We start from the raw sequence: 14,240 nt of genomic DNA, 5'->3' as shown, positions 1-14,240 counted from the left end.
ATAGGTTGTCACATTCTAAACATAATTCAAGGCCAATTAACTTTTAACTGTGATACTTTGAGTTCAAAAGTATTAAGGATAATATTTTAATATCCATACTTTATGAAGTTACACTATATCAAAAACTTCAAATAAGCAACTATAAAAAAATTCAAATAAACCAAAACTAAATGTTATTAGTGCACCTAAGGTTTACTATTTGAGATATTCTCCATATCCAAGCAATTTTGGTATCCAAGTTCATCCAAACAATTTTAGATCATGTTTTTTTTTTCTTGTTTTCTTCTTCTTCTTCTTCTTCTTTCCTCACGCTTCTTCTTCTTCTCATGCACGTTTACGCACGGAGTGTCTTCTTTTTCTTCGCCTTCTTCTTCGCGTTCCTCCTCCTCTTCATTCTTCTCCTTCTTTTTTGCGTTCCTTTTTCTTCACGTGTTTTCTCCTTATCGTCATTCTTTTGTTGTTGTTGCTGCTGTATTTTTTTTGTCTTTTCCTCCTTCTCTCCCGGGTGAAAAGAAGCAGTAGAAGGTGAGAAAGAAGAGTTTTGAATTGTGCAAAACAGAAATGAACCGAACATGTTATTATGGTGAAACAATTGTATAGCACTAAATGAATGGAACATTATCCATTATATAAATTCAAATTCGAAGAGCTTTCTGCATAATGAACCGAACATGTACTCATGGTGAAACAATTGTATAGTACTGAATGAATGAAACATAATCCATTATATAAAATCAAAATCAAACAGCCTTCTGCATAATGAACCGAACACGTACTTATGGTGAAACAATTGTATAGTACTGAATGAACGAAACATAATCCATTATATAAAATCAAATTCAAACAGCTTTCTGCATAATGAACCGAACACGTACTCATGGTAAAACAATTGTATAGTACTGAATGAATGAAGCATAAGAATATCAAAAGAAGAGAAAAATAGTAGAAGGAAGGAGGAAAAAGCTAGAGAGGGAAGGGTGAGTAGGATAGGAGGGGTGGGTGAGAATTGGGGGGGACCCACTGGCTTGTGACTTCAAAATCTGAGGTCTCCCGCCCTTGCCCGAGCGTTAAACGCCCAGCTTCTTCTCTTATTCTGGTGTTCAATGCCAGGAAGTACTCTTTCATAGGCGTTGAACTCCCAGCTCCTCTCTAGTCTGGCGTTCAACGCCGGCAAGTGTTCTTCCATGGGCGTTGAATGCCTATTGGAGGTCAAAACGTTGGCCCTGGCTCCTCCTGTATGGGTGTTGGATGCCTATATTGCTCCCATTCTGGCATTCAATGCCAGTGATATATCCTTGATGGGGGTTGAACACCCAACGTCCCTCCTTACTTAGCGTTCAACGTCAACAATGGGCTCTCTCTAGGGTGTTCTGTTTTCTCTTCTGAATATCTCTGTCTCCATTCTAAGTACTGCACATGATCACAAATGTTAAAAAGCAAAAGAAAAACTATGGAATTCGATAGAAAATAACTAAAATGAAATCAAATGAGAATAAACAAAGGAACGAAAAATAATAGTACTCTACTCATGGTTGGGTTGCCTCCTAACAAGCGTTTCATTACTGTCATTAGCTTGACACTTGATTGTTGAATTTCTTCCTTTTCTTCCAGTTGGTTAAAAGAAATGACTCCAAGGGAGAAGAGGAGGAGAATAGTGCCCTTGGATGTGAATTCCTCCTAAAAAGCTTTCTCTTATTGGTATCAGCTTGATTTTCCTTGCTTGTTAGGGTAGGGGTTGGATTGTTTCTCCATCCCCTATACATCCTCCTCTTGGGGCCTGCCTCCTTGGTGGGTAGTGACTACCCAACACCAAACTTAGGTTTGATTTCTAAGGAAACTGTATGAGTTTCTGCTAAGGGGGGAGGCGTCAGCATTATACTATGCATGCAGGTACCTCCTTTGTCAGGGGGTCTTGGAGGTTTAAAGACTTTGAAGATCATGTAATTCTTATGTAACCTTCGCATTAATTCGCCTCTCTCAGCATCAATGAGGTGTCTTCCATTAGAGAGAGACCTTTGTTCCAAAACTTCTGCAAAAGAAATACTAATTTGTAATTTTTTAGAGCTTGCCAAGGATTTTGAGTAGCGCTCGTCCTTGATCTCCTTTTGGGGGCATCTAAGGGTGTGGAACTTTAGGCTTTCTTCCTATAAGAGGGGTGTGTAACAATGTGCTTCCAGCCTCTTCTTGAGCTTCTTCTTCATTTAGTTCCTTAACAGTGTGTACGACCTTAGGCTCAGCCTCTTTGGTCCTGATGAGGGTCTCACTCTCTTCTCTTGGATGCACCTCTGTGTCCCTGGGAGAGTGTCAGGAGGTCTTTGAAGTGTCTGAGGGTAAGGCAACTTGGCTCTGTACTCTGGTGCCTTGGGTGATGCAAGATGAGTGTTCAGAGTAACTGAAAAGGGATTGTCAGGGTGCATGGGGGGAATGTCTTCTGAACTGGCACTTATGCCTCCCCCCTATCTGGGTGTTCAACGCTACTGTTGGTCCTTTTCTGGTGTTGAACGCCAGGGTTACCCCTTCCTGGGTGTTGAACGCCAGTGCCATCCCTCTCTGGGCAATCAACGCCCCTCATGGTACCTTGTGTTGCTGCTTGTGCATCTTCTGTCGCTTCCTCTTGAGGAAAGTTACTACTCATATCACAAAGAGTATTTGGAGGAGCACTATGAACCTCAGCAACTTGACTCTACATGCTACTCGATTGTTGGGTGCGAGTATACATTTGTTCCAACATAAGTTCGTACTCAGCAATCATTGTAGCTATAGTCTCCACTCATTGAGCTTCTATCCAAACTGGAGTCCCCTCAGATGAGTGTACGTACTGGTAAATTGCAACCCTCTCAACGAACTCCTATGCCTCCTCAGGCATCTTCTCCATGTGCAAAGAACCACCTACAGAGTGATACAGTGACCTTTTGGCCACCTCACAGAGACCTTCGTAGAAGATGTCTATCTTGACCCAATCTGAGAGCATATCAGGGGGCGATTCCTTATCAACCGCTTGTACCTCTCCCAAGCATCAAAGAGGGACTCACTTTCTCTCTTCCTGAAAGCCTGTACGTCTGTCATTAACTTGATCAATCTCCCCGAGGGAGAGAATCTGTTCAGGAATTTGTTAACAAGCTTATCCCAAGTGTTCAAACCACCTCTGGGTTCAGCATGCCACCAATCCAGTGCTTGACCCCTCACAACAAATGGAAAAAAATATTAGCCTGGAGACTTCAGGGTCTATTCTATTGGTCTCTACAGTGTCACAAAACTGCAGGAAGTCGGAGATGAATATTTTGGGGTCTTCCTGTGGTCTTCCATGAAACTGAAAATTTTGCTGCATTAGCATGATTAGGTCTATGCTGACCTTAAATTCATAGAAGCCAGGAGAGCCTGCAGTTCTCCTAATTTGTGTATTCCTCTTCGGATCCATAGTGACTTTGATGTTCCTATATAAACAAATAAGAGACAAAGAAAAATGGGAGTTTTTATGTCAAAGTTTAGAGGACTCCCAGTGAGATACCCAAAAAAATTTTTTTTAAAAAAAATTCAAAAATAAATAAATAATTAATTAAAAATTTCAAAAATTACAAAGAAAAAAGTCAATTAAAGATTTTGAATTTCAAAATCAAAGAAAAGTCAAAAGAAAGAAGTAAGATAAGATAAGATTTGAAAATATAAAGATTTAAATTTCAAATTTGAAAAGAACAACTAACAAAATACTCAACTTTTAAAATTTAAATTTTTAAAATTAAGGATAAGATAACAAGATTTGAAAATCAAGAAAAAAGATAAAATTTGAAAATTAAGATATTTTGAAAAATTTTGAAAATTAAAAATGGAGAGTCAATAAGAAATTTTGAAATTTAAATTTTGAAAGAAAGAAACACCAAACTTGAAATTAAAACAAGATAAAACAAACAAGTAACTAACTAGATTTGATTTTGAAAATTTTTTAAATTTAAAAAGAAAGAGTCAATCAAAGATTTTAAAATTTAAATTAGAAAAGAAAAAATCAAACAGGAAAAGATCAGATTTTAAAAATTTAAAGATTTTAAAATTTAAATTTAAAAGAAAAAAAAACAAAATACTAAACTTTTAAAATTTGAATTTAAGTTAAAGATAAGATGAGTTTTTTTTTTTTGAAAATTTAAAAATTTAAAAATTTAAATTTTAAAAGAAAGCAAAACTAACAAGATACTAAAATTTAAAGTTTTAAATTTGAAACAAAATTTTAGAAATCAAAGAAAAAGATAAGATGAAGATTTTAAAGATAAAAAAAGTTAAACAAGAAAAACAATATTACTAATCAAGACACTAAACTTAAAATTTTTGAATTTAAATTAGAAAATTTTCGAAAAATTTAAAAAGGAGAAACAAACACTAAGAAGACACCAAACTAAAAAATTTTGAAATCAAAGATATTATTTTCAAAAATTTTGAAGGAAAAACACTAAATGACACCAAACTTAAAGATTTTAATATCAAACAAAGAAAAATACCAAGAAAAGTTCGAACACAAAGAAAGAAAAGCAAGAACAATTTTCAAAGATTCAAGAAAAGAAACAAAATTAAAGGGACACCAAACTTAAGACCTGACACAAGACTCAAACAAAAGAAAAAGATGACTAAAGATAAATTTTTGAAAAATATTTTTAAAGAATTTTCGAAATTTAACAAGAAAATAAATTAAAAGAAAACTAGTAAAAAAAATACCTGGTCTAAGGAGTAAGACAACCGTTAGTTTGTCGATCACAAACAATTCCCGACAACGGTGCCAAAAACTTGGTGCGCGAATTTGTAACTCGCACAACTGAACCGGCAAGTACACCGGGTTGTCCAAGTAATACCTCAGGTGAGTGAGGGTCGAATCCCACGAGGATTGCCAGATTGATCAAGCTATGGTTATCCTACAGATCTTAGTCAGGAGAATAGAAAGATAGTTGTTGTTTGTAGTAGGCGCATAAACAAGCAATAATAATAACACGTAGAAACAGTAATAAAAGATCAGTTAAGGTTTCGGGGATGCTTCTTCTTCTGGATTAATACGTCATACTAACTATTCAAACAATGAATGATTCCTTCAATGGCAAGGCTGTTGATGAGGGAAAATTGATTCCACACAAACTCACTGGCAAGTATACCGGATCGCATCAAGTAGTAAAACTCACCAGATAGAGGTCGATCCCACAGGGATTGATGGATCAAACAATTTCAATTGGGTGATAAGTTTAGTTAAGCTAACAGTTGATGGATTGTGTGAAATTCGATTAACAGAAAGTAAATTGAAAGAAAGTTAGAGTGCAAAATGTAAATTGACAGAAAAGTAAATGGTAGGAAGCTTAAATGACTGAAACTTAAAGTGCAAGAAATTAAAAGAGATGAAACTTAAATTGCAATAAATGTAAATAACGGAATCTTAAATTGCAAGAAAGTAGAATTGCAGAATTTAAATTGCAAGGAAACTCAAATTGCATGAATTCTAAAAGGAATTGGGTGCAGGAAATCAAAACAGCCATGAACAACGTAAATTGCAGTGAAATCAGAGAGATCTAAGTTGAGGGGATTCAAAGGAAATGATTCATCAGGGATTGGAGATATTATAATCCTTCATGAATCAATTAGGTTTCAACTCCTTTCTCAATCATATGAGTAGATCTATGACAGATTGAAATTGATTGGATCCCAATTCCTTGGCAATCCAATCTCTCTAATCACAATCAATCATGCCAATTCCTTGATCTAATTGTTATGAGAAGAGGTTAAGTGCATATCTCTCATCCATAAGCCACACTAACTCTCAGGATCTCAATTCCTCTCGAATGGTGTTGATCAAGAGAGTAGTGAAGGATAGAGCTCCAATTCTAATGCAAGTGATTCCCCTTCCGAGGCTCACACAAGCATTCACTAAATTAAACCCCCTTCCGCAGTAAGTAATTCAAAATCAAAACAGAAGATACCCAATAGCTACATAAATGAATAGAGAAGAAGAAGAATTTCATTGATTCATTGGAATTACAATAGAGCTCTTCCCCCTAATAAATTTGGGGTTTAGTTTATCATTGCTCTAGTACGAAACAGAAAAAGAAAAAGTGCAGAAGATGAAGACAGAAGGAAAAATAAAAATGAAATTAAAATCCAAGTTTCCCAATCTGCTAGCTACTCTCCAGCCTACTAGCCAATCCTCCTATTGAAATCAAACTTTCCTCTATTTATACACTTTTCAATTCAGTCATAAAGTACTTGGAGTGGGCTTTTTGGCCTTTGTTGAAGTGGGTTAGAGAAGGTCTGTACTAGTACTTCCGTTTTGCTTCAGGAGAACGTAGCGTTCTCAAAGAGAGCGCAATGCTCGTTCACCGACGCGTACGTGTCTCCTACGCGTACGCGTCCTTGCTCGCTGAGTACTCATCACGCGTACGTGTGCTACATGCCCATGCGTCCCTTTGCATTTTTGCCCATCGACGCGTACGCGTAACATACGCGTGCGCGTCATCGCCATCCTCAGCCTCTATCATGCTTACGCGTACCATACATGCGTGCGCGTCCTTTGGTAGCGCCCTTTAAACGAGTGCTACATTCGCACCATGAGCGTTCCCCACGCGTGCGCGTTCTCTACGCGTGCGTGTTGATGTCAAATTAGCAATTCCACACTGTAGCATCATACACGCGTTCGCACCGTTCATCACCATTGTTGCATCCACGCGTACGCGTCATGTACGCGTGCGCGTCGATGGCAAATCTTCAATCCCAATTTTGAAAGTGTCGCAGGCGCTCGTTTGAAGAGAACGTAGTGCTCTCTTGCTAAAGAGCACTGATCACACCCACGCGTACACGTCATGCACGCGTACGCGTGAATCTTCCAAAAAGCTTGTTCTACGCGTAATCATCTTGTACACATGCGCGTCACTAGAGAGCGTAACATTCTTTGAAATAGAGCGTGGCACCAATATTCAAGTTGCAGGAGAATGTAGCGTTCTCCAAATGAGCGCTACGTTCTTCTACCCTGCCTCTTTCTGTGCTTTTCCCTTTTCATCTTTTCACCTGCCATCAATCAAACATGCAATCAAAGGCTTGCCAAAATCATAAGATTTTGCATCATTAATAATAATCACATAATTCTTGGAGAAATCTCATGATAATGCACAAAATTAACAATGCTTGATTAAATCAAGACAAACCTGAAATTTCCACTCAAACACTTACTTATTGCCTAAGAAATGCATGAAACCTAATGAAAACAGGTAAAAATAGCTAGTAAAACATGCACAAAATGACTTGTCATCAGCTATAAGTGATTAAGCCATTGGTCGTGGTCATTAATCTCCTCAGGTCCAAACCAAACACCTGAACAGGCTAGATCAATCTAGGAGAGGGTGAAGCGCACGCAATTCAATCTCTTGATGATCCTACTCAAAACGCCACAGATAAGGTCGGATCTTCCGGATCAGAGACTGACGCTCTATGATTCTAGCCCTTAGAGCCATAGGAACCTCAATTACCGCTTACTAACGAGGTTTTATGTCACATACCCCAATTAGCCCAGATAACATATTGGAACCCGTGATGCATTCTTAAGCTGTTGCTCAATACTATCCGGGTCAGGACTCGTAAGAAACTCATGTAGAATCGAGATTCATAAGGATGAAGAACGACAATGCATCATTGAATAGAATCAAAGATAGATTGAAGTAGAAAAGTAATTACATTAATTCATAGGAATCAGCAGAGCTCCTAACCTTAACCTAGGAGGTTAGCCGCTCATAATTTACAGAGAAAACAAAAGTAGTTTGTTTGTGCTTCTCCCCTCCTGGGAGGCCTAATCCTCAGGAAGAAGAAAGTCCCTTATTTATAATAAATACTCTAAGACTAAACCTAAAAGATATTGTTTTAAATTATAAAAAGGAAATAAAATAAGCTAAGAAGTGCAAAAATCCACTTTGGGGCCCACTTGGTGAGTGTTTGGGCTGATGCCTGGTGTTCAAATCAAGTTCTGGGCATTTCTTGCTCCCTGGCTGGCGTTGAATGCCAGTTTGGGAATTCGACTTGGGAGGTTGGTCCTATTTGCGCGTTGAACGCCAAAAAGGGGGTAACTTGGGCATTCAATGCCCGTTTTGGGCAGTCGTCTCCAAAGAAGAGTATAGATGGTGTGCGAAATCGTGATCATTCCTTCCTTGGTAACGGTGCTAAAAACTCAATACGCACGTTCATGTTCTTAATTCTGTTTCACAACTTCGTACAACTAACCAGCAAGTGCACTGGGTCGTCCAAGTAATAAACCTTACGTGAGTAAGGATCGATCCCACGGAGATTGTCGGCTTGAAGCAAGCTATGGTCACCTTGTAAATCTCAGTCAGGCAGATTCAACTGATTTTATGAATTGATAAGTAAAAGATAAATAAAATATAAAATAGGATAGTGGTACTTATGTAATTAATTGGTGAGAATTTCAGATAAGCGTATAGAGATGCTTTCGTCCCTCTGAACCTCTGCTTTCCTGCTGTCTTCATCCGAACCTTCCTACTCCTTTCCATGTCAAGCTATATGTTAGGCATCACCGTTGTCAATGGCCACCTGTCCTCTCAGTGAAAATGGTCCAATGCGCTGTCACTACATGGCTAATCATCTGTCGGTTCTCGATCATACTGGAATAGGATCCATTGATCCTTTTGCGTCTGTCACTACGCCCAGCACTCGCGAGTTTGAAGCTCGTCACAGTCATTCAATCCCTGAATCCTACTCGGAATACCACAGACAAGGTTTAGACTTTCCGGATTCTCAAGAATGGCTGTCCATGGGTTCTAACTTATACCATGAAGACACTAATAACTCGGACTCGGTCCCCTATATTAGATATCCAAGAGATATCCATTTAATCTAAGGTAGAACGGAAGTGGTTGTCAGGCACGTGTGCATAAGTTGAGAATGATGATGACTGTCACGATCATCACATCCATCATATTGAAGTGCGAATGAATATCTTAGAAGCAGAATAAGTTGAATTGAATAGAAAAACAGTAGTACTTTACATTAATCTTTGAGGAACAGCAGAGCTCCACACCTTAATCTATGGTGTGTAGAAACTCTACCGTTGAAAATACACAAGTGATAAATGTTCAGGCATGGCCGAATGGCCAGCCCCCCAAACGTGATCTAAAGATGAAACTAAAGATTTAAACATAATAGTAAAAAGTCCTATTTATACTAAACTAGTTACTAGGGTTTGCAGAATTGAGTAAATGATGCAGAAATCCACTTCTAGGGCCCACTTGGTGTGTGTTTGGGATGAGCATTGAGTTTTACACGTGTAGAGGCTTCTCTTGGAGTTGAACGCCAGTTTGTAGCCTGTTTCTGGCGTTGAACTCCACTTTGCAACCTGTTTCTAGCGTTTGACTCCAGAATGCAGCATGAAACTGGCGTTGAACGCCATTTTACATCATCTATCCTTATTCAAAGTATGGACTATTATATATTTCTGGAAAGCTCTGGATGTCTACTTTCCAACGCAATTGAGAGCGTGCCATTTGGAGTTTTGTAGCTCCAGAAAATCCATTCCGAGTACAGAGAGGTCAGAATCCAATAGCATCAGCAGTCCTTTTTCAGCATGAATCAGATTTTTGCTCAAGTCCCTCAATTTCAGCTAGAAATTACCTGAAATCACAGAAAAACACACAAACTCATAGTAAAGTCCAGAAATATGATTTTTAATTAAAAACTAATAAAAATATAATGAAAATTAATTAAATCATACTAAAAACATACTAAAAATAATGCCAAAAAGCGTATAAATTATCCGCTCATCACAACACCAAACTTAAATTGTTGCTTGTCCCCAAGCAACTGAAAATCAAATAGGATAAAAAGAAGAGAATATACTATAAATTCCAAAATATCAATGAAACTTAGCTCCAATCAGATGAGCGGGACTTGTAGCTTTTTGCCTCTTGAATAGTTTTGGCATCTCACTTTATCCATTGAGGTTCAGAATGATTGGCATCTATAGGAACTTAGAATTCAGATAGTGTTATTAATTCTCCTAGTTCACTATGTTGATTTTTGAACACAGCTACTTTATGAGTCTTGGCCGTGGCCCTAAGCACTTTGTTTTCCAGTATTACCACCAGATATATAAATGTCACAGACACATAACCGGGTGAACCTTTTCAGATTGTGACTCAGCTTTGTTAAAGTCCCCAATTAGAGGTGTTCAGGGTTCTTAAGCACACTCTTTCTTTTGCTTTAGACCTCGACTTTAACCGCTCAGTCTCAAGTTTTCACTTGACACCTTCACGCCACAAGCACATGGTTAGGGACAACTTGGTTTAGCCGCTTAGGCCAGGATTTTATTCCTTTAGGCCCTCCTATCCACTGATGCTCAAAGTCTTGGATCCTTTTTATTTACCCTTGCCTTTTGGTTTTAAGGGCTATTGGCTTTTTGCTCTTGCCTTTTGGTTTAAAGAGCTTTTGGCTTTTTCTGCTTGCTTTTTTTTTTCTTCCCTTTTTTTTCGCTATTTTTTCTTTTTTTTTTCGCAAGCTTTCTGTCTTCACTGCTTTTTCTTGCTTCAAGAATCAATTTTATGATTTTTAGATTATCAAATAACATTTCTCCTTTTTTCTTATTCTTCAAGAGCCAACATATTTAACATTCATAAACAACAACTTCAAAAGACATATGCACTGTTCAAGCATTCATTCAGAAAACAAAAAGTATTGTCACCACATCAAAATAATTAAACCAGTTTCAAGGATGAATTCAAAATCATGTACTTCTTGTTCTTTTGTAATTAAAACACTTTTCATTTAAGAGAGGTGATGGATTCATATTCATAACTTTAAGGCATAGACACTTAGACACTAGTGATCATATAGTAAAGACACAAACATAAAGCTCAAAAAAATCGAAAAGCAGTAAAATAAATAGACAAGGAGATTAAGGAATGAGTCCACCTTAGTGAGGGTGACGTCTTCCTCTTCTTGAAGAACCAATGGTGCTTTTGAGCTCCTTTATGTCTCTTCCTTGCCTTTGTTGCTCCTCCCTCATAGTTCTTTGTTCTTCTCTAATCTCATGAAGGATGATGGAGTGCTCTTGGTGTTCCACCCTTAGTTGTCCCATGTTGGAACTTAATTCTCCTAGGGAGGTGTTGATTTGCTCCCAATAATTATGTGGAGGAAAGTGCATCCCTTGAGGCATCTCAGGGATTTCATGGTGAGGAATTTCCTCATGCTCTTGTTGAGGTCCATGATCTCTTGCTTGCTCCATCCTTTTCTTAGTGATGGGCTTGTCCTCTTTAATGAGAACGTCTCTGGTCTTAGGTGCCCTAGATGGTTATGGAAAAACAAAAAGCAATGCTTTTACCACACCAAACTTAGAAGGTTTACTCGTCCCCGAGAAAAAAAAAGAAAGTAGTAGAAGAAGAAGAAAATGGAAGAGATGGGGGTGTGTGAACGGTTCGGCCACTGGGGGTTTAAGGTGGTTACGATGTGTGAAAAGAAAAGAGTGATGGTTTGAATTTGAGTGGGTGGGTGTAGGTGGGTTGTATGATGGTTTTGGAGGAGCAATGGAGGTGATTGGTGGAGGTTATTTTGGGGAAGAGAGTTATGAAAAGGTGTGAAGAGGAGAGAAGAAGTGGTGGAGATCCTGTGGGGTCCACAGATCAAGTGGGGTCAAGGACTTAACATCCCTGCTCCAATTAGGCGTGTAAAACGCCCTTGCTGTGCAATCCTGGCGTTTAACGCCAGACTGCTACTTGTTTCTGGCGTTTAACGCCAGACAAATGCTTGTTTCTGGCATTAAACGCTAGCTTGGTGCTTGTTTCTGGCGTTAAACGCCAGACAGATGCTTGTTTCTGGCGTTTAAATGCCAGACTGCTCTCCTCCAGGGTGTGCTATTTTCAATGCTGTTTTTCATTCTGTTTTTGATTTTTCAGTAGTTTTTGTGACTCCACATGATCATCAACCTAAAGAATAAAGTAATAATAAAATAGATATAATTAAATAACATTGGGTTGCCTCCCAACAAGCGCTTATTTAATGTCAATAGCTTGACAGTGAGCTCTCATGAAGCCTCACAGATAATCAGAGAAAGGTTGGAACCTCCCAACACCAAACTTAGAGTTTGACTGTGGGGGCTTTTGTTGACTCTGCAGTGAGAGAAGCTTTTCATGCTTCCTCTCTATGGTTACAGAAGGAGATCCTTGAGTTTGAAATACAAGGTTGTCCTAATTCAGTTGAAGGACTAACTCTTCTTTGTCCACATCAATCACAGCTCTTGCTGTGGCTAGGAAGGGTCTTCCAAGGATGATAGATTCATCCTCATCCTTCCCTATGTCTAGGATTATGAAATCAGCAGGGATGTAAAGGCCTTCAACCTTTACTAATACGTCCTCTACCTATCCATAAGCTTGTTTTCTTGAGTTGTCTGCCATCTCTAATGAGATTCTGGCAGCTTATACCTCAAAGATTCCTAGTTTCTCCATTACAGAGAGTGGCATAAGGTTTATCCCTGACCCAAGGTCACATAGAGCCTTCTCAAAGGTTATGGTGCCTATGGTACAAGGTATTAAGAACTTTCCAGGATCCTGTTTCTTCTGAGGCAATTTCAGTTGATCCAGATCACTCAGTTCATTGGTGAGCAAGGGAGGTTCATCTTCCCAAGTCTCATTACCAAATAATTTGGCATTCAGCTTCATGAATGCACCAAGGTACTTGGCAACTTGCTCTTCAGTAACATCTTCATTCTATTCAGAAGAAGAATACTCATCAGAGCTCATGAATGGCATAAGGAGGTTCAATAGAATCTCTATGGTCTCTAGATGAGCCTCAGATTCCTTTGGTTCCTCAGAGGGAAACTCCTTATTGATCACTGGACGTCCCAGGAGGTCTTCCTCACTAGGATTCACGTCCTCCTCTTCCCTTGTAGGTTCGGCCATGGTGATTAAATCAATGTCTTTGCACTCTCTCTTTGGATTTTCTTCTATATTGCTTGGGAGAGTACTAGGAGGAGTTTCAATAACTCTCTTACTCAGCTGGCCCACTTGTGCCTCCAAATTTTTAATGGAGGACCTTGTTTCATTCATGAAACTTAAAGTGGCCTTAGATAGATCAGAGACTATATTTGCTAAGCTAGATGGATTCTGCCCAGAATTTTCTGTCTGTTGCTGAGTGGATGATGGAAAAGGCTTGCTATTGCTAAACGTGTTTCTTCCACCATTATTAAAGCCTTGTTGAGGCTTTTTTTGATCCTTCTATGAGAGATTTGGATGATTTCTCCATGAAGGATTATAGGTGTTTTTATAGGGTTCACCCATGTAATTCACCTCTGCTATTGTAGGGTTCTCAGGATCATAAGCTTTTTCTTCAGAAGATGCCTCTTGAGTACTGTTGGATGATTCCTTCAATCCATTCAGACTCTGAGAAATCATATTGACTTGCTGAGTCAATATTTTATTCTGAGCCAATATGGCATTCAGAGTATCAATTTCAAGAACTCCCTTCTTCATAGGCGTCCCATTACTCATAGGATTCCTTTAAGAAGTATACATGAACTGGTTATTTGCAACCATGTTAATGAGTTCTTGAGCTTATGCAGGCATTTTCTTTAGGTGAATGGATCCACCTGCAGAATGGTCCAATGACATTTTAGATAATTCAGAAAGACTATCATAGAATATATCCAGGATGGTCCATTCTGAAAGCATGTCAGAAGGACACTTTTTAGTCAGTTCCTTGTATCTCTCCCAAGCTTCATAGAAGGATTCACCTTCCTTCTGTTTGAAGGTCTGAACATCCACTCTAAGCTTACTAAGCTTTTGAGGAGGAAAGAATTTGGCTACGAAAGCCGTGACTAGCTTATCCCAAGTGTTCAGACTATCTTTAGATTGAGAGTCCAACCATACTCTAGCTCTGTCTCTTACAGCAAACGGGAAAAGCATAAGCCTGTAGACCTCGAGATCAACCCCATTGGTCTTAACAATATCACAGATCTGCAAGAATTCAGTTAAGAACTGAAAAGGATCTTCAGATGGAAGTCCATGAAACTTGCAGTTCTATTGCATCAAAGAAACTAATTGAGGTTTCAACTCAAAATTGTTTGCTCCAATGGCAGGAATTGAGATGCTTCTTCCATGTAAATTGGAATTGGGTGCAGTAAAGTCACCAAGCATCTTCCTTGCATTGTTATTATTTTCGGCCATGTCTCCTTCTTTTTCGAAAATTTCTGTCAGATTTTCTCCAAAGAGTTGTGCTTTAGCTTCCCTTAG

The 14,240-nt window shown here is 38.6% G+C and overlaps 1 non-coding gene across 1 annotated transcript; it reads left to right on the top strand.

Annotated features, from left to right (window-relative positions):
- The first annotated feature begins 13,673 nt into the window (after positions 1 to 13,673).
- On the top strand, positions 13,674 to 13,781 carry LOC112738892 (small nucleolar RNA R71). The gene has a single exon (XR_003169843.1). It is a non-coding gene; the product is annotated as a small nucleolar RNA R71 (small nucleolar RNA).
- The last annotated feature ends 459 nt before the right edge of the window (positions 13,782 to 14,240 follow it).

Source organism: Arachis hypogaea, chromosome 13 (assembly GCF_003086295.3).
Source record: "Arachis hypogaea cultivar Tifrunner chromosome 13, arahy.Tifrunner.gnm2.J5K5, whole genome shotgun sequence".
In the NCBI taxonomy this organism is placed as follows: domain Eukaryota; kingdom Viridiplantae; phylum Streptophyta; class Magnoliopsida; order Fabales; family Fabaceae; genus Arachis; species Arachis hypogaea.
Note: the sequence above shows the minus strand (reverse complement) of the source record. Positions and strands in the feature narration are given on the sequence as shown.